Source organism: Vicia villosa, linkage group LG2 (assembly GCF_029867415.1).
Source record: "Vicia villosa cultivar HV-30 ecotype Madison, WI linkage group LG2, Vvil1.0, whole genome shotgun sequence".
Taxonomy (NCBI): domain Eukaryota; kingdom Viridiplantae; phylum Streptophyta; class Magnoliopsida; order Fabales; family Fabaceae; genus Vicia; species Vicia villosa.
The window spans coordinates 33,437,644-33,451,790 of record NC_081181.1 but is presented as its reverse complement, the minus strand read 5'-3'; the positions used below and the strand labels follow the sequence as shown (position 1 = coordinate 33,451,790).

Below are 14,147 nucleotides of genomic sequence, written 5' to 3'. Positions count from 1 at the left end.
ACTTATATATGTTCACAATGATTTTTTCATTCTTTAATAAAAAAAATTGTCTGTACCAATTTAATTTATCATATCTCTGATTTTTTACAGAAGAGAGTTTTTGCATGTCATTGATCAAAGTTTCAATATAGATGCTTTTCTTCACCAATATATACAATTATGAAAGTATTTCCAATACAAAAACCATTAATCACACTAGTGCTTAACAAGAGTTATAGTTCATTACTACTATGCTTCAACATTCAAACAACTTACTAAACTTCATCAATTTCCAACTCTGCTTCTGAGCAATAAACTGAACTTTCTGGTAGAAGTGATATAAACAATACAAAATGGAGAATGAATGTAACTGGGAGCAAAACACACTCATCAATGAACTAATTTAGGGGATGGATGTAGCAAAGAGATTAAAGGAAGAGTTGAGAACACCGTATTCCCTGGACACGAGGGATTCGCATGTGCAGATGATACTATCTTCTTACGAAAAGGCTCTGCGAATTATAGGATGTAATGATCAGATAAGAGTGAGCTGTGAAAGTGGCCTCGAAGGACCGCACGAAGATGGCTTCAAATGCAGAAAGTATGGTCAGAAAGATATCCTCAGTGCCAAACATCCAAGGTGAGAAGAATTCACATTTCTATGCTAACGAAAAGAATCACAAGAACTCTTAAATGTATATAAAAATTGCATTTACCTCTGTCGCCATTTCATTGACAACTCATTATGACATTTGCAGAAGCTACTATCGGTGCACTTTCCGCAACACACAGAACTGGTGGGCAACAAAGCAAGTGCAGAGATCAGATGAAGATCCGACAATATTTGACATCACTTACAGAGGAAAGCAAAGCTTGCATAAGCTGGTCCTTGAATTCGTTGCTGACATTGGAAGGCGTGGCGCCGCTGCTATCAGCATTACAACGAGTGTGGTTATTGCAAGATTCCCTTGATATTTATTTATGTTAGTAGCTTCTTCAAGACAACCATTTGAAATGAAGTGTGGTTGGTATGTAGCTTAGTCCCACATCGTTTGCTATAAAACCAAAATTAGTCTTTATATACCAACTAAATATGTGAATATATGAGTTAAAAATAACTTGAGGGAAATGGGCAGCTAGCAACTATTGAGGCTCAAACTTAATATTTTGTTAAAAATAATTTATTAAAATGTACAAAAAAGAAAAAAAATAAATAAATTCCATGTCATCAAGTAGCTTTTGCCACATCATCAATTAAGTCAAAGCCCAGTTAACAAATAAGGTAAAAGGGTGTGGTAAATCCAGGTTTTGAGTTTTATAAGGGGCGTTTCGTAAAAAAAAACATTCAAGGGGGCCAAACCAGAACTCACTATATTGGCAGGGGGTGAAGTATATTAAACCCTAATATTAAAATAGATTATATACATAGTCTTATTTTTGCAACATAATTAAAAAGTTATGTAATATATTTCTATATGACACTTTAAAAATTCATCTTTATTTTTCAAAAATTTCTTTATTAGATGTCATGTATTCAACATTCGCTAACTACAAAAATCTATTAGTTTAACAATTAATTACTAATAATTTTAATATAAAATAAATTTAAAAACTTTATAAATTTATTTTGCAATCTTTTCATCTATTTCATCATTATTAATATATTCCTCAATGATAAAGTTAATTATATCCGTTTATTCAATATATGTAAATTATTTAAGTCAATATAATACAAGTTTTGTTTAGAAAAATAATACAATTAACTACTTACAAAAATTTGTTTATAGATGAACGTATAAAGTAAGACAAAAAATAAAGTATCAACCTTAAAAGATTTACAATAAAATTTTACATTCGAACGACTCAGACTCAATGTAACAAATCATCACCGTTAAAATTAAGATCCAAGATAAACCTATGAACATGGTTCTCTTAGCATTAGGGTTTGATATCCTCAAGAACTGCACTCATAATAGGGCATGAACAAAGTTGGTTCAGTCTGTTGATTAAAGTGGCTAACGATACTTGAGCTCTTGTTCTCCAGTCCACTCATAAAGGCACTTTAATATGGCTGATGGTTGCTTCTTCAAAGAACATGAAGAAAGAGTTAAACCAAGTTATACTGGTATCAAATAGAGTCTTCATTATTCTTGATCTCCTTCAGGAAGTAACTATGAATTCGGCTACTCTTGGTAAATCTGGTCCGTCTATATTGGAGCTGAACAAGGGATGTTAAGTCAGTAATATTTCTAGCACCAAGGTCAGCTGATTGTACCAAAGAGTAGGAACTAATGTTCAATGAGATGTTAGAACATTACTTCAGCAGGTATGCAGCTACCAGTTGAAGAACAGATGTTCTGGGTGCTAAACAAAATGTTATGAATACTTTTTGTTTAGAACCTACTCTTGATCTAGAAGAGGAGACATCTGATCTATGTAGGTCGATCAGGACACGATCAACAGTCTGACTACCTCTGAATCAATTTATTTATGACCAAGGTATATGGAAGTACAATAGTTGAGCCTTTTGGTAGAACTCATAAAGGCATCACCACCGGATCCCTTATGAAGAATGAGCTCATATCTAAAGGATCCTTTTGTTCAAAGGAACCGGATTGATGGAATCTTGGCTATGACCATGGAATGGATTTTATTCATCTTGTGCTTACAGTATCCAGGATGTAAGATTGTTGTACTATCCTCTGTACTTCTTAGCAATTATGAAGGGAGAATCCTCAATCTGAAGCTAGAAGAACTTGAAGAAAGTGTCAGACATAATGCCCTGATATTTGAGAATTTATTTTTATTAGTGTCTGGCAGATGTTTCAAGAATAGATTAGAGGTCACCTACTCAAACCTGGAGCATGGATCTCCTGTCCTATTGGTAAAGTCTTCCAAAGGATGGTAAGCATTGGAAACACATTAACCAACAATATGTGTTTGATGTGTGTCTGAACTTTGGAATGTTAGCAAAATCACCTGGGACGGACATTTCAGTTGAAGTATTGAGGAAGTACGGTTCTAGAATCTAAGGATTAAGGTTTCCTGATATGTACGTGAAGCTTCTCTTTATTGCTTGGATTCACTTATGTGGTGCCCTCACATAATGAATCAGTGGTAGTGCAAGGAATGTCTTGGATCCTTGTGCTTTGAAGTGGTAGGCTTAGTCTGGACAGTCTACTCATGAGAAGTAAAGACCGGTTAATGCCATGTTCGTTGAAATCTACTTCAGATACCTGTTAGAGGGAATCTCTACTATAGGTATAGAAAAGTGGCATCCAAGTATCTCGTAGTCAGACATGAGGTCTGTATTTTGTGCATATGAGATATGGTATTTAAAGGATTGATCAACTATCCATGATTGATTCTCCTACATCCTCTACAAGAGTGGTAGGTTGCTATGAAAGTCATCACCAGAACCATAGCAATATTCTTAGAAAAAGGTAAATGACAGAGCTGATGATTGAACATCACTTTAGTTCTCTACTTTACCAGCTAAGGAAGTTTATTTATCTCAGGATGGGATTAAGGGTCAAGTAACTGACCAAATCATGAACGGCTAACAAGACTATGTGTCTTGTTGAAGAATCGACTCACTTCAAGTGGTGTATAACAATGTCATTTGTTGTTCTTTGTATATCAGAGGCAGACTAATCTGCTGATTGTATCTCTACAAGAAGTGAAACTCAAAATCTGCCGGCTGCATGAAGATGAGCATGTAACTTGTCATACCCCAAAATTTGCCCATCACATTTCAGCCCACCTGACTTTGAAATACTCAAAGATCTCCAATTGCTCAAAGCTACCTATCTCCTAAACAAGTGCCTCAGAATTAGGGTTTTGCTTTCCTCACAGTAAAATCAGGTTCTAATACCTCAAAAGAAACCCATGGTCTCTCATACGCCTCAGAGGATCCTCATACCAATTTTCAAGCTCTGATTCAAAAGATTGCTCACCCAACGGACCAAACGATCAATAATCGACTGGTTGACCTAAAAGTCAAACAATGGTCAAACCACAATCAAAACTTCTGATTTTTGGTCAACATCCTCATTATGGAGTATCATTCATCATTTGATCAAGGATTGATCATGATTCATCAAGAAAAGCTCCAGAATCATCAAGAACCTGAGTTTCTAAATTAGGGTTTTTAAGGAAAAGTCAACTGAACTTTGACTGGTCATAACTCCCACACGGAACATCAGAAAATTCCCATCCAAAGCTCAATTTTAAGGAAATTGAATTCTCTACAATTTTGTCTCTCACATGCCAGAGCCAAAAATGCTTCATTTGAGAGATATGAGCCAAAACATTACAGGTCCTTCTAAAGGATTGCAAAAAATCGTTTTTTCTCAAAGCTCATAACTTGAATATGGTATACTCAATTGAGATGAAACCAAAAGGAGCTTTTAGAGGACTCTTTAAGCTTTCTAAAAAGTCCTAGAAAACCATCATACAATAAAAATGGAGAGAGTTATGGCTTGCACAAGTTGGTCAATTTTTGAAGAAATGCACCTAATACAAAATGACCAATGGCGGATTTTTGAATCTATGGGCCTAAGTTTGGGTTTATAAAAATAATCATGAGTACATTAGAAGCCCATAATTCCATTCTTCATTTTTTTCACTTATTTATTTTATTATATTGAATTTTTATTCATAAAAAGTCAATATAAAACTAAATAAATAGTAAGAATAATCAAAGATTGGAACAAGATCTTATTTCTATCAAATATGGAGGAATATATTTAGGAAAAATAAAGGAAAATTCGTGGAGAGAGAAAGAGATACGATTGGAACCAAAATATCAAATTTTGCATGATTTGTTCAATCAAATTTTCTCATTCAATAATGGATTTTTTGGATTTCTTTTTGACCTAAATTCACCCTTATATATATTTAACGAGATCACAAGCCAAGGGGACGAAAATTTGGTTGAAAACGTTAGGGTTTCAAGCTTGCAAAATATCAAGGAACTAGGGCACACTTGCACCCGTAATTTCAAGGTAACTCAGAGGCAAATAACGATTCCATTCCACTGCCGAGGTAGTATATGGTGAGTCCAGGTGATTCTTTAGCATTGATCATACATAGAGTGCATATATCATTATCTACAATTTCGTTCTTATGTGTGATCCTCGTATTTTACATGCTAATGATCATTAACGTAATTGGAACGTTCTAACATGTTTGTTGAGTCATTTAGAGAAGATCTCAACGTTCGCAGGAACCCAGGGATGTTTGAATCGCCACTTGCCATTATTGGAGGCCGAAACTTTATGCTATTCGTATTCATAGCCACGGTCCCCAAACCACAAAAATAACATCATATTTGAACTCAGGGGATGTTTTTACATGGATCTGGGTCATTTTAATGTATTGATGCTTCTGTTTTAAGTGTTTTCAATTTGCAGAAATTTCGAAGGAATTTTCCGCGGATAAATCCGTAGGAAAATCCCTAGCAAAATTCGCAGCTGCCTTTGATGAAGATGACAAACAGTAGCGCTGAATTCCTGGTCATAACATGTGGCGGTTTCGAGCAATATTAGTGGATGGTCAATAAATCCCATTCTCTCTCTGAACACGTGTAACACCCGGAATTTAATTATTTATTTAATTAAATTGTATAAGGAAATTATTTGTTAGAATTAGTCGAAGTTAGAATTATTGGCATTATTATAAGAGGCGTAATTGGAATTATACGTTGTGTTGGGCGGTTAAATTAATGATCGAGAAATTAGCCGGTTTAATCGGAGAATAATATTAGAGATAATATTACTATAATGGACTATTATTAATTTAAGTAGATTTAAGCCGTAGAGAATGATATTGAATATGTTGAGTTGGTGGTTCGGACGATTTATTTTATAGTCGGTAGTTAGTCAATTTGGTGGAGAGAAATAATAATAGAATTAATATTATGGATTATGCGAGTGTTTTATTTAAGTGGGCTTAGACGTTGCGTTGGTGATAGTAATCATGGGGGTGTTAATTAGTAAGCTCAAATGAAGATTATAATTATAATAATAATTATAATAAAATAAAGGAAATAAGAAGAGAAGTTAGGTCTCAGTAGACGGGGAGAAAGAAGAAAAGTTGGAGAAAGAGGAGACACGGAAGAACTGCCGTCAGAACCGCGTCGAAAGAGTTGATCGTTGATCTTCGAGGAAATTTGGGAAAAGGCTTGCACTCAATCGGATATTATAGACGATCTTCATATACAAGGTAAGGGTGGGGTTCAATATCTATAACCGGGTATATGATAGACCGTATGTGAGTTGAGTTGTATAAATTGTACCATGAAATTATTTGTTGTCTCTGTGATATTTAATCCGGTGAAAATTGGTTCTGTTAATAAATTTGTATGGAAAATTATCCTGTGTTGATGTTGGTATAGTATTTATGTTGGTGTAATTATATGTTGTGTTGGTATGGGGTTAAGAATTATCTCTGTTAAATTATAAGTGTTAAAATAGATTAAACTTATTATTTGTTTATTCCTTTATTTGCAACCTTTCTTTTCTATTAGTTAGTTTTTCCTCTATTTTAGGAATATGACCGTTGCTATCTTTTGTATATATATAGACCATTGCACTTGCTTCTGAGAGCAAGTTGAATAATAATAATTCAGTTTCCTTTTTCATCTTCTTTTTCTTTTCTGAATTTTATAATCATGTGCCTGTTAGTGCACATGTTAACATGGTATCAGTGAAAACTATTCTTCACGCTTTCCTATTCTATTTTCCCACCCAACCACGTGTTGGTCCTTTCCATCATAATATCTCCTTTTTCTGATTTTTGCACACGCGTCCTTATCTTCTTGGCTTCTCTCACCGTTTTTCCTTCTTCTCCCTTATCTTGCTTCATCTTTCTTCCTTTTTTTTTCGTTCCTTCCCTTTTTCCCTCTTCCCAACTGTGGTGTCGTTTTCTTTACCTCCCCGTTTCACTTGGGAGGACGGCACGCTAGACCCTTCACGCGAAATTTGGAAGGAGAATGCGCCCGTGGTGGGATGAATTTTATTTCAGTTCTTCCTACGATATCACACGAACTTTCTTATTTGTCCTACGAGTAGGAAAGGGGAAAAAAGATCTCAACTAAACCCTAGGAGTTTGCTAAGTGTGGGGATTTACACCTAGACTAGAAATTCTGCAGTCCGGGAGGTCGGTTATACATAGGGAAGTGTTTAAACACCCTACATATCTGTAGTACTCTACAGGAACCTTCTCTGTGTCATTGTGATTGTGTTTGCTGCTAATGATTGGGAAAGTTTCTCCTTTGTGTTAGGAGAGAGAATTGATTTGATTTGAAAAGACAGACAGACAGACAGACAGACTGACTATTTTTGGTATTTTATTAGCTCGCTGAGATTCCTTGTGAACCTCATGCCTACATATCCCTAGTGGAAGTCAGAGCTTAATGTAGTTCGGGGAACTAACTAGGGAAATTAATTGTTTTTGGTGCCTTGCTTGAAGCTCAAGGTTGAAGCTTGGAATTAAATCTCTGTTTACAGTAAAGAGACATGAAATTATCTCTACAGAGAGGTATTTGTACTATTCTACCACAAACATTTTGAAAGAGTGACAGAATAACTGGATTCATTTCATTCAAGAGGGGGACCTTACTTGTGTGTGTGCAAGTATGCCAGTCAGATGCCTCTTAAATGAAAGAAAGATGCTCGTCCAAATTAGGGAAAGTGTACAAGTCTGGGGATGTGCCAGAGCATGTCTTTCAGAGTCCTAAATGGGAGACTTTGATTGAAATTGAAATTGAAATGTTTGTTTGTTTGAATGTGGTAGAGTAGTAAAAATATCTCTTTATAGAGATAAGCTATGTCTATCTACTGTATAAAAGATTTGACTTTAGCTGGCTTGTATGAGGCCCAAGCTTGAGGCTTTTTGATTGATTAATTAATATTATTGACTCTGGGAGATGACTCCACTGAGGATTAATTACAGGGTATTTTTGTGTTTTGTACAAAGCCCAGAATTGAGGCTGACTCTACTTAGGGAGACTCTATTTATGTGCCTTGTACAAAGCCCAAGGTTGTGGCTAACTTTAGCTAGGGAAAAACACTATTTTCTGCCTTGTACAAAGCCCAAGGTTGTGGCGGACTCTTAAATGAATTAAGTATGGATGACTATATGGGGAAAGATCCTAAGTGTTAGGAATCTTTGACACATGAAAGATATGGTTTATCTGCCTTGTACAAAGCCCAAGGTTGTGGCTACTAAGTGATGAAAGACTCACTGGGGAGACTCTATTATCTGCCTTGTACAATGCCCAAGGTTGAGGCTGACTCTTGACAGGGGAGTTTTATTGTTTTGGGTGCCTTGTATGAAGCCCAAGGTTGAGGCTAACTGTTTTTGTTGGTTTTGACTCTACTGAGGAGGTTTTATTTATTAAAAGACTATTTTTCTTTGGAAGCTAACCCTTTCCAGGGATTTTGACTCAGCTGGTGAATTTGTTTGTTAAAAGACTGACTTTTATCATGTTTTTGGAGGCTGACCCTTTCCAGGGGTTTTGACTCTTTGGGGGAAATTATCTCCTAAGAGAATAAAATTACTTATTGATTTAATTTTGGGGGCTAACCCTTTCCAGGGGTTTTGACATTTTAGAAAGAAGGAATGTGTGGAAGCTAACCCTTTCCAGGGATTTTTATGATTGAAAAGTGGATGGCAGAAAGATTATCTAGTGGAGACTCTTTGTTTAAAGCCCAAGATGAAGGCTGACTCAATGCTGAGGATGACCAAAACATAGATCCTAGACTCTACTAAGGAGGATTGATGAAGATAAGGGTGACAGAGACTGTCCATGTCTCTCATTCCAAAAATGTACTCAATGTGAAATTGAGACAAACTTAGCTTGTTTTAAGTCTGGTTTAAATTGGAAGAAACTCACCAGGGTAGGCTAAAAGGTGACTAAAGACCTGTTCCTATGTTTATAAGAAACCTGATGGGTCCTTGTATACAAGCTCAAGAGGAAGCTGGAAATGCTTTTAAGAAGCCTGTGGGTCCTTGTACAAAGCCCAAGAGGAGGCTAATCGAGGGTCCTTGTTATAGCACAAGAGAAAGCTTATGTAGTTTTGAACTTATTTTGGCTCTAAGCAAATGGGTAAGAGGTTTCACCGGGAATAATTCCTCTTTGGGTGGATGTGTCCTATTATTTGGATTCTAAGGTTTTTGCCAAGATGTTTCACCGGGAATAATTCATCTTGGGGGTTTGAACTACAGATCTCTAATTAGGAAAGAGCCTTCACCGGGAAGACATTCTCAATCCTAGGTCATATTCCTATAATATATATATAGTTTAACTGTCCTAAGGTTTATACTCAAACGTAGTTCTAAACTAATATATGCACAGTTTATATTTGACAGTAATTTAAATAAAGACTGTAAATTGAAAGCTTGTAAAGCCTAACCTGGATGGAGTGGAGGCCATTGAAGAAGTATGTACAGAGCCTCAACAGTATTTTTATTGTTTTGTTGATGACAGTTGAATGTATATGATAAACAGTTAATGGTTTTTGAAAACAGAAGAAGTGAAGATGGACAAAGGTCACATAGGTATCTGAAGAGTTTCACCGGGAATAATGCCCTTCAAATACCAGAAGAATGTTTTGAAAACAGAAAGAAGATTTTGAAAATACAGTTTTGAAAACAAGCTAAGAAGAGAAGATTTTTGGGACTTACACTCTATTAGAGGCCCACTTAAAAATGATTTACTGTTTATGAAAACAGTTGAAGAAAAGATTGAAATGATATAAGGTTTTGTTGTTTGAAAACCTTAATCGTCTGTTTAATCGGAGATTGAAAACAATTTTGTAGATTGACAAAAGTCAACTTAATTAAGGCAAAGATGAAATCTATACCTAATTAAGACCTAAATAAATAGGGTTTTTATCATAACATTATTCACAAAGTAATTAGGTTAAAACAAAATGAATATATATATTTTAAAGTATTTAAGAAAACATTTAAAACATACTATTTTAAACCTAATTAAAATACATGAAATAAATAATATTTTTATGATTTTTTTGATTATTTATAAAATATATATATTAATCAACAAGTGTTTAAAAAATGAAGTCAAAATGAATTAATTTGATAAGTTAAATAATTGGTTAAAGTTGTGAAGGAATTAAGTTAGAAAAGTGATAAAAAAATAGGTTTTGGTCCTAGCAAGGCTTGAACTCACGCCCTTATAGCCACACACTCAAAACAACACCACTGAGCCAAACGCCAGTTGGTGACTATAACACGCGCGCATTTGGTTTTGTTTTAAAACAAGTTAGAAAAATCTGAAAAAATAAAAGGATGAAAAAGTCTGGGGCGAGGGGGATTCGAACCCCAGACTTGTGGCATGATGATACTAAGGGCGCATGTGTGGCCACTAGGGCAAGTTGTTTAGTCGTTAATAAAACGCATACCATTCAAAATAAAATAAACCCTGCCCTGAGAATTCAAATTTGCGCGCCACCATCATCTTCGTCTTCAACCTCAAGCTCTCCATTTTTGGATTTCTGAACTCACTCGTTTCTCAACCATTTGTCATGATGTAAACACGAAACTTGCTCTAATTTTACTCACGATTCTAAATATGTAACTAACATGAACTATCATTAACTACATCTAACTAATTTATCAGAAATCGTGAAGAACCCTAAAATTTCAAAATCAAATTAAATGACTATACTGAAAGATAAATGGATGATGATAGAGGGTTTTCAATCCTCTGATGATGCTGAACAAGATAGAATCGAGCTATTTCACAAAAGGTACTTAAATTAGAGAGGTGAAGTTCAGAAACTTACCTCTGAAAATGGAGATCGTGAGGATGATTGAGAGCACCTGGGTTTGAATGAATGATCTCAATAGCTTCCCTGAGACTCAATGATGCTAACTGGATGCTTATTGTAGCCTGAATCCTTCTGAATTGTTCTAGGGACCTCCCTCGATTTGAGCTTCAAGTGGACATGGAGGTTGTTGAATCCTGAGTTACAGATGAGCTGCAGCCATCTGGTTAGCTTCACTATGACCTGAGGAGTGTGTCTGGATGATTGGCTTGCCTTGAAACCTTCTGAATCACTCCATGGACCTCCAACTGCAAGTGCTCCAAAGTGAGAGCAACAATGGTGTTCCTCCACCTACAGAAGTGATCCAGGTGCTTGGATCACCTCAAATGACCTCCCTTGAGATGTTAGAATGCTCACTTCCCAAAGATAAGCTTTGGTTTGAAGAAATCGATTCTTCTTGCCAAAGAACTTTGAAAAACAATGAACAAGAGGAGAGAAAGAGAAAGCAAGTAATATGGTTGCTTTGGTGTGTTTTTGAATGAGGAATGCATCTGTATTTATAGGCAAATGGATCAGTATAGCTGCAGAGGAGTGAGCTTCCTTAGTGAAGTTGATTTGCTTTCTTAGCCATGAAGGAATTTTGCAAATATCTCTTATGCAATGATGAGAATTTTGATTCCATTTGATCAATCCCCTAGCCCTCGATTTTGCTTGATCTTAGGGGACAATTCTGAGCCAGAAATGAGCTCTAATTGGTTGGTGAGAAGATTCCTTGGGTGATTCATCAATTTGCCATAAATTCACAAATGTAATCATTACATAATCACATGTTCTTGTTTTTAGAATCTTCTTCAATCCTTATGGCATGGTGAAAATGAATGCATGGCATGGTTTCAGATGTGTTATGGGTCGTGTAGCATCCATAAGAGAGGTTATTTGCACAAAATTTGCAAAGTCCAAAAGTGTCCATGACCTATAATTTTACTTCATGAGGCCAACTTTGAACAAGCATAACTCCTAGCTCAAATTGAATTTGGAGAAGGTTGAACACAATTTGGAAAGCCCTAAACATCTACTTCAAATCATTAGTTTATGTCTTCTTCAGAATCATTTAGGAAATTTGTGAAAAATGAGCCCAAAGTTGGATGAAAACTAGGTTAAAACACTTAGAAAAATTTCTAAGTGTTTATGACCTAAACTTCAAAATTTCCAAAACTTCATAAATGGTTGATCTTTTGAAAAAAGTTCCTTTGTAAGATGTTGTTTTATTTTGCAAGATCTACAACTTTCATGTTGGAAGTTTTTTGAGTTGTGTAGGTGAAATTTTGAGATCTCACCATGCCTTCAAAAACCCTAATTCCCGACTTTTCGCTCCTTGATGAATTTCTTTGAATTTCTTTGGCCAAATGACTTTGACATCCATATATTGATGATATTGATCTTTGAAAGTCATTTTTTGACCAAAAACCTTAAAAGTCAATGATGATCCTTCACAGTTGACTTTTTCCTGACAAAGTGAATTTTTGGGCTTTTGTGTAGAAATAAGATCTTCTCCACAAATGGATGATATAAATGGATTATATGGAGGTAGTAGAGATCCTTGAATCATGTCTTGAGTTTTGGATTCATGCCCTGATCAGAAGTCAACTATCTTGGTGAATTAGGTCAAAACCCTAATTTGTCGACCATGTGAAAGTAATGACTGTAGACTTTGAATTGAAGTGTGATGTCCAGTAGACCTTGTAATATGAGTTATTTGAAGATGATTGATGTCTTTGAATGACCCTCTGAGGTTTTTTAGGGTTTCCCAAATGTGATCCCTGATTTCAGTCCTTGATAGGCTCAAAACCCTAGTCTGGCGACCTGAGTAAACCTGTACTCATATGACTGGATGTCTAATCAATCATAGATGAGAAAAGTGAAGTCTTTGAGCCTCATGATTGTATTAGGGACTAATCCTTGTATTGATTGATCCTTTGCCTGAGCTTTCTTGTCTTTGAGCATCCTCGATTAGGTACCAGATGGAGAAATGACTGCTCTGGGTACTTGTCTTGACCTGATGAAAAATCCTGAAGATATGTCATCTCAGGGGGGTCAAAAATTAGGGTATGACAGATGCCCCTATTTAAGTTTCTTTTATCTGGAGGGAGAGAGATTGAGATCTCGATCTCTCCTGCGTAAAAGAGACTTAAATATCAAAGAATGCCCGAATTTTGGGCGCTCCTGAGATGTTGTAATTGATAAAATCTTTGCATGATTTGATCCTGTTGTCGCGCTTGGCGGGGAATGAGGAGACAAACTCCTGCAGAAATACTTGATGTGGATTCTGGTGAATGGATGGCAATGTAGGATGCGCAATCCATCTTCTTTAACTAAGTGCTGATACTTAGAAAAAGGTGAACAACCTTTCCTCGTTTCGGATGTCCATATCTCGAAACTGGTCTCGGTTGCGTTTGGACAATATCTCAGATAAAGAGAAAATCTCCAAAGGTCTGTTTCCTCATCAAACTTCTTACCAGCGCTTGGAGGTAAGATGCCATTTGACGGCTGTAGAGAAACTTCAAATGTTTGTTTCCTCGTCAAACTTCTTATCAGCGCTTGGAGATAAGATGCCATTCGACGGTAGTAAAGAAACTTCAAAGGTTTGTTTCCTCGTCAAACTTCCTATCAGCGCTTGGAGATAAGATGCCATTCGACGGTAGTAAAGAAACTTCACCATCTTCCCTTTTGACTTGACGTCTTTGAAAGATTGTCATATGGGCCCATGATCTTTTGAGGGGCTAATGACTTCGTTTGAAGGCGGACGAACTGTTTCCGGGGTGAAAACTGCCATTCGTCGACTGATGCCTGGGGAATCAACGAACTGTTTCCCTAAGAGGAAAACTGCCATTCATCGACTCTGTGGGGAGTTAAACATCCCAGAAACAGACAAACTGTTTGAAGAAACTGCCATTTGTCGATCTCTTGAGTATTTAACAGACAAACTGTCTTTTCTTGGGAAAAGACTGCCATTTGCCAATTGCTGTGGGAGCAAACTGTCTTCTACTGGGGAAGACTGCCATTTGTCGACCCTGTCATGAAGGAAAGTGAGCAAACTGTCTTCTGCTGAAAGAGACTGCCATTTGCTGACTTTGTTGTGATAGAAAGTGAGCAAACTGTCTTCTGCTGAAAGAGACTGCCATTTGCTGACTTTGTTGTGATAGAAAGTGAGCAAACTGTCTTCTGCTGAAAGAGACTGCCATTTGCTGACTTTGTTATGATAGAAAGTGAGCAAACTGTCTTCTGCTGAAAGAGACTGCCATTTGCTGACTTTGTTGTGATAGAAAGTGAGCAAACTGTCTTCTGCTGAAAGAGACTGCCATTTGCTGACTT

General features: G+C 36.2%; 1 pseudogene; it reads left to right on the top strand.

Moving 5' to 3' along the window:
- Nucleotides 1-332: 332 nt before the first annotated feature.
- LOC131648815 (probable WRKY transcription factor 53) lies at nucleotides 333-951 on the top strand (annotated as a pseudogene).
- The last annotated feature ends 13,196 nt before the right edge of the window (nucleotides 952-14,147 follow it).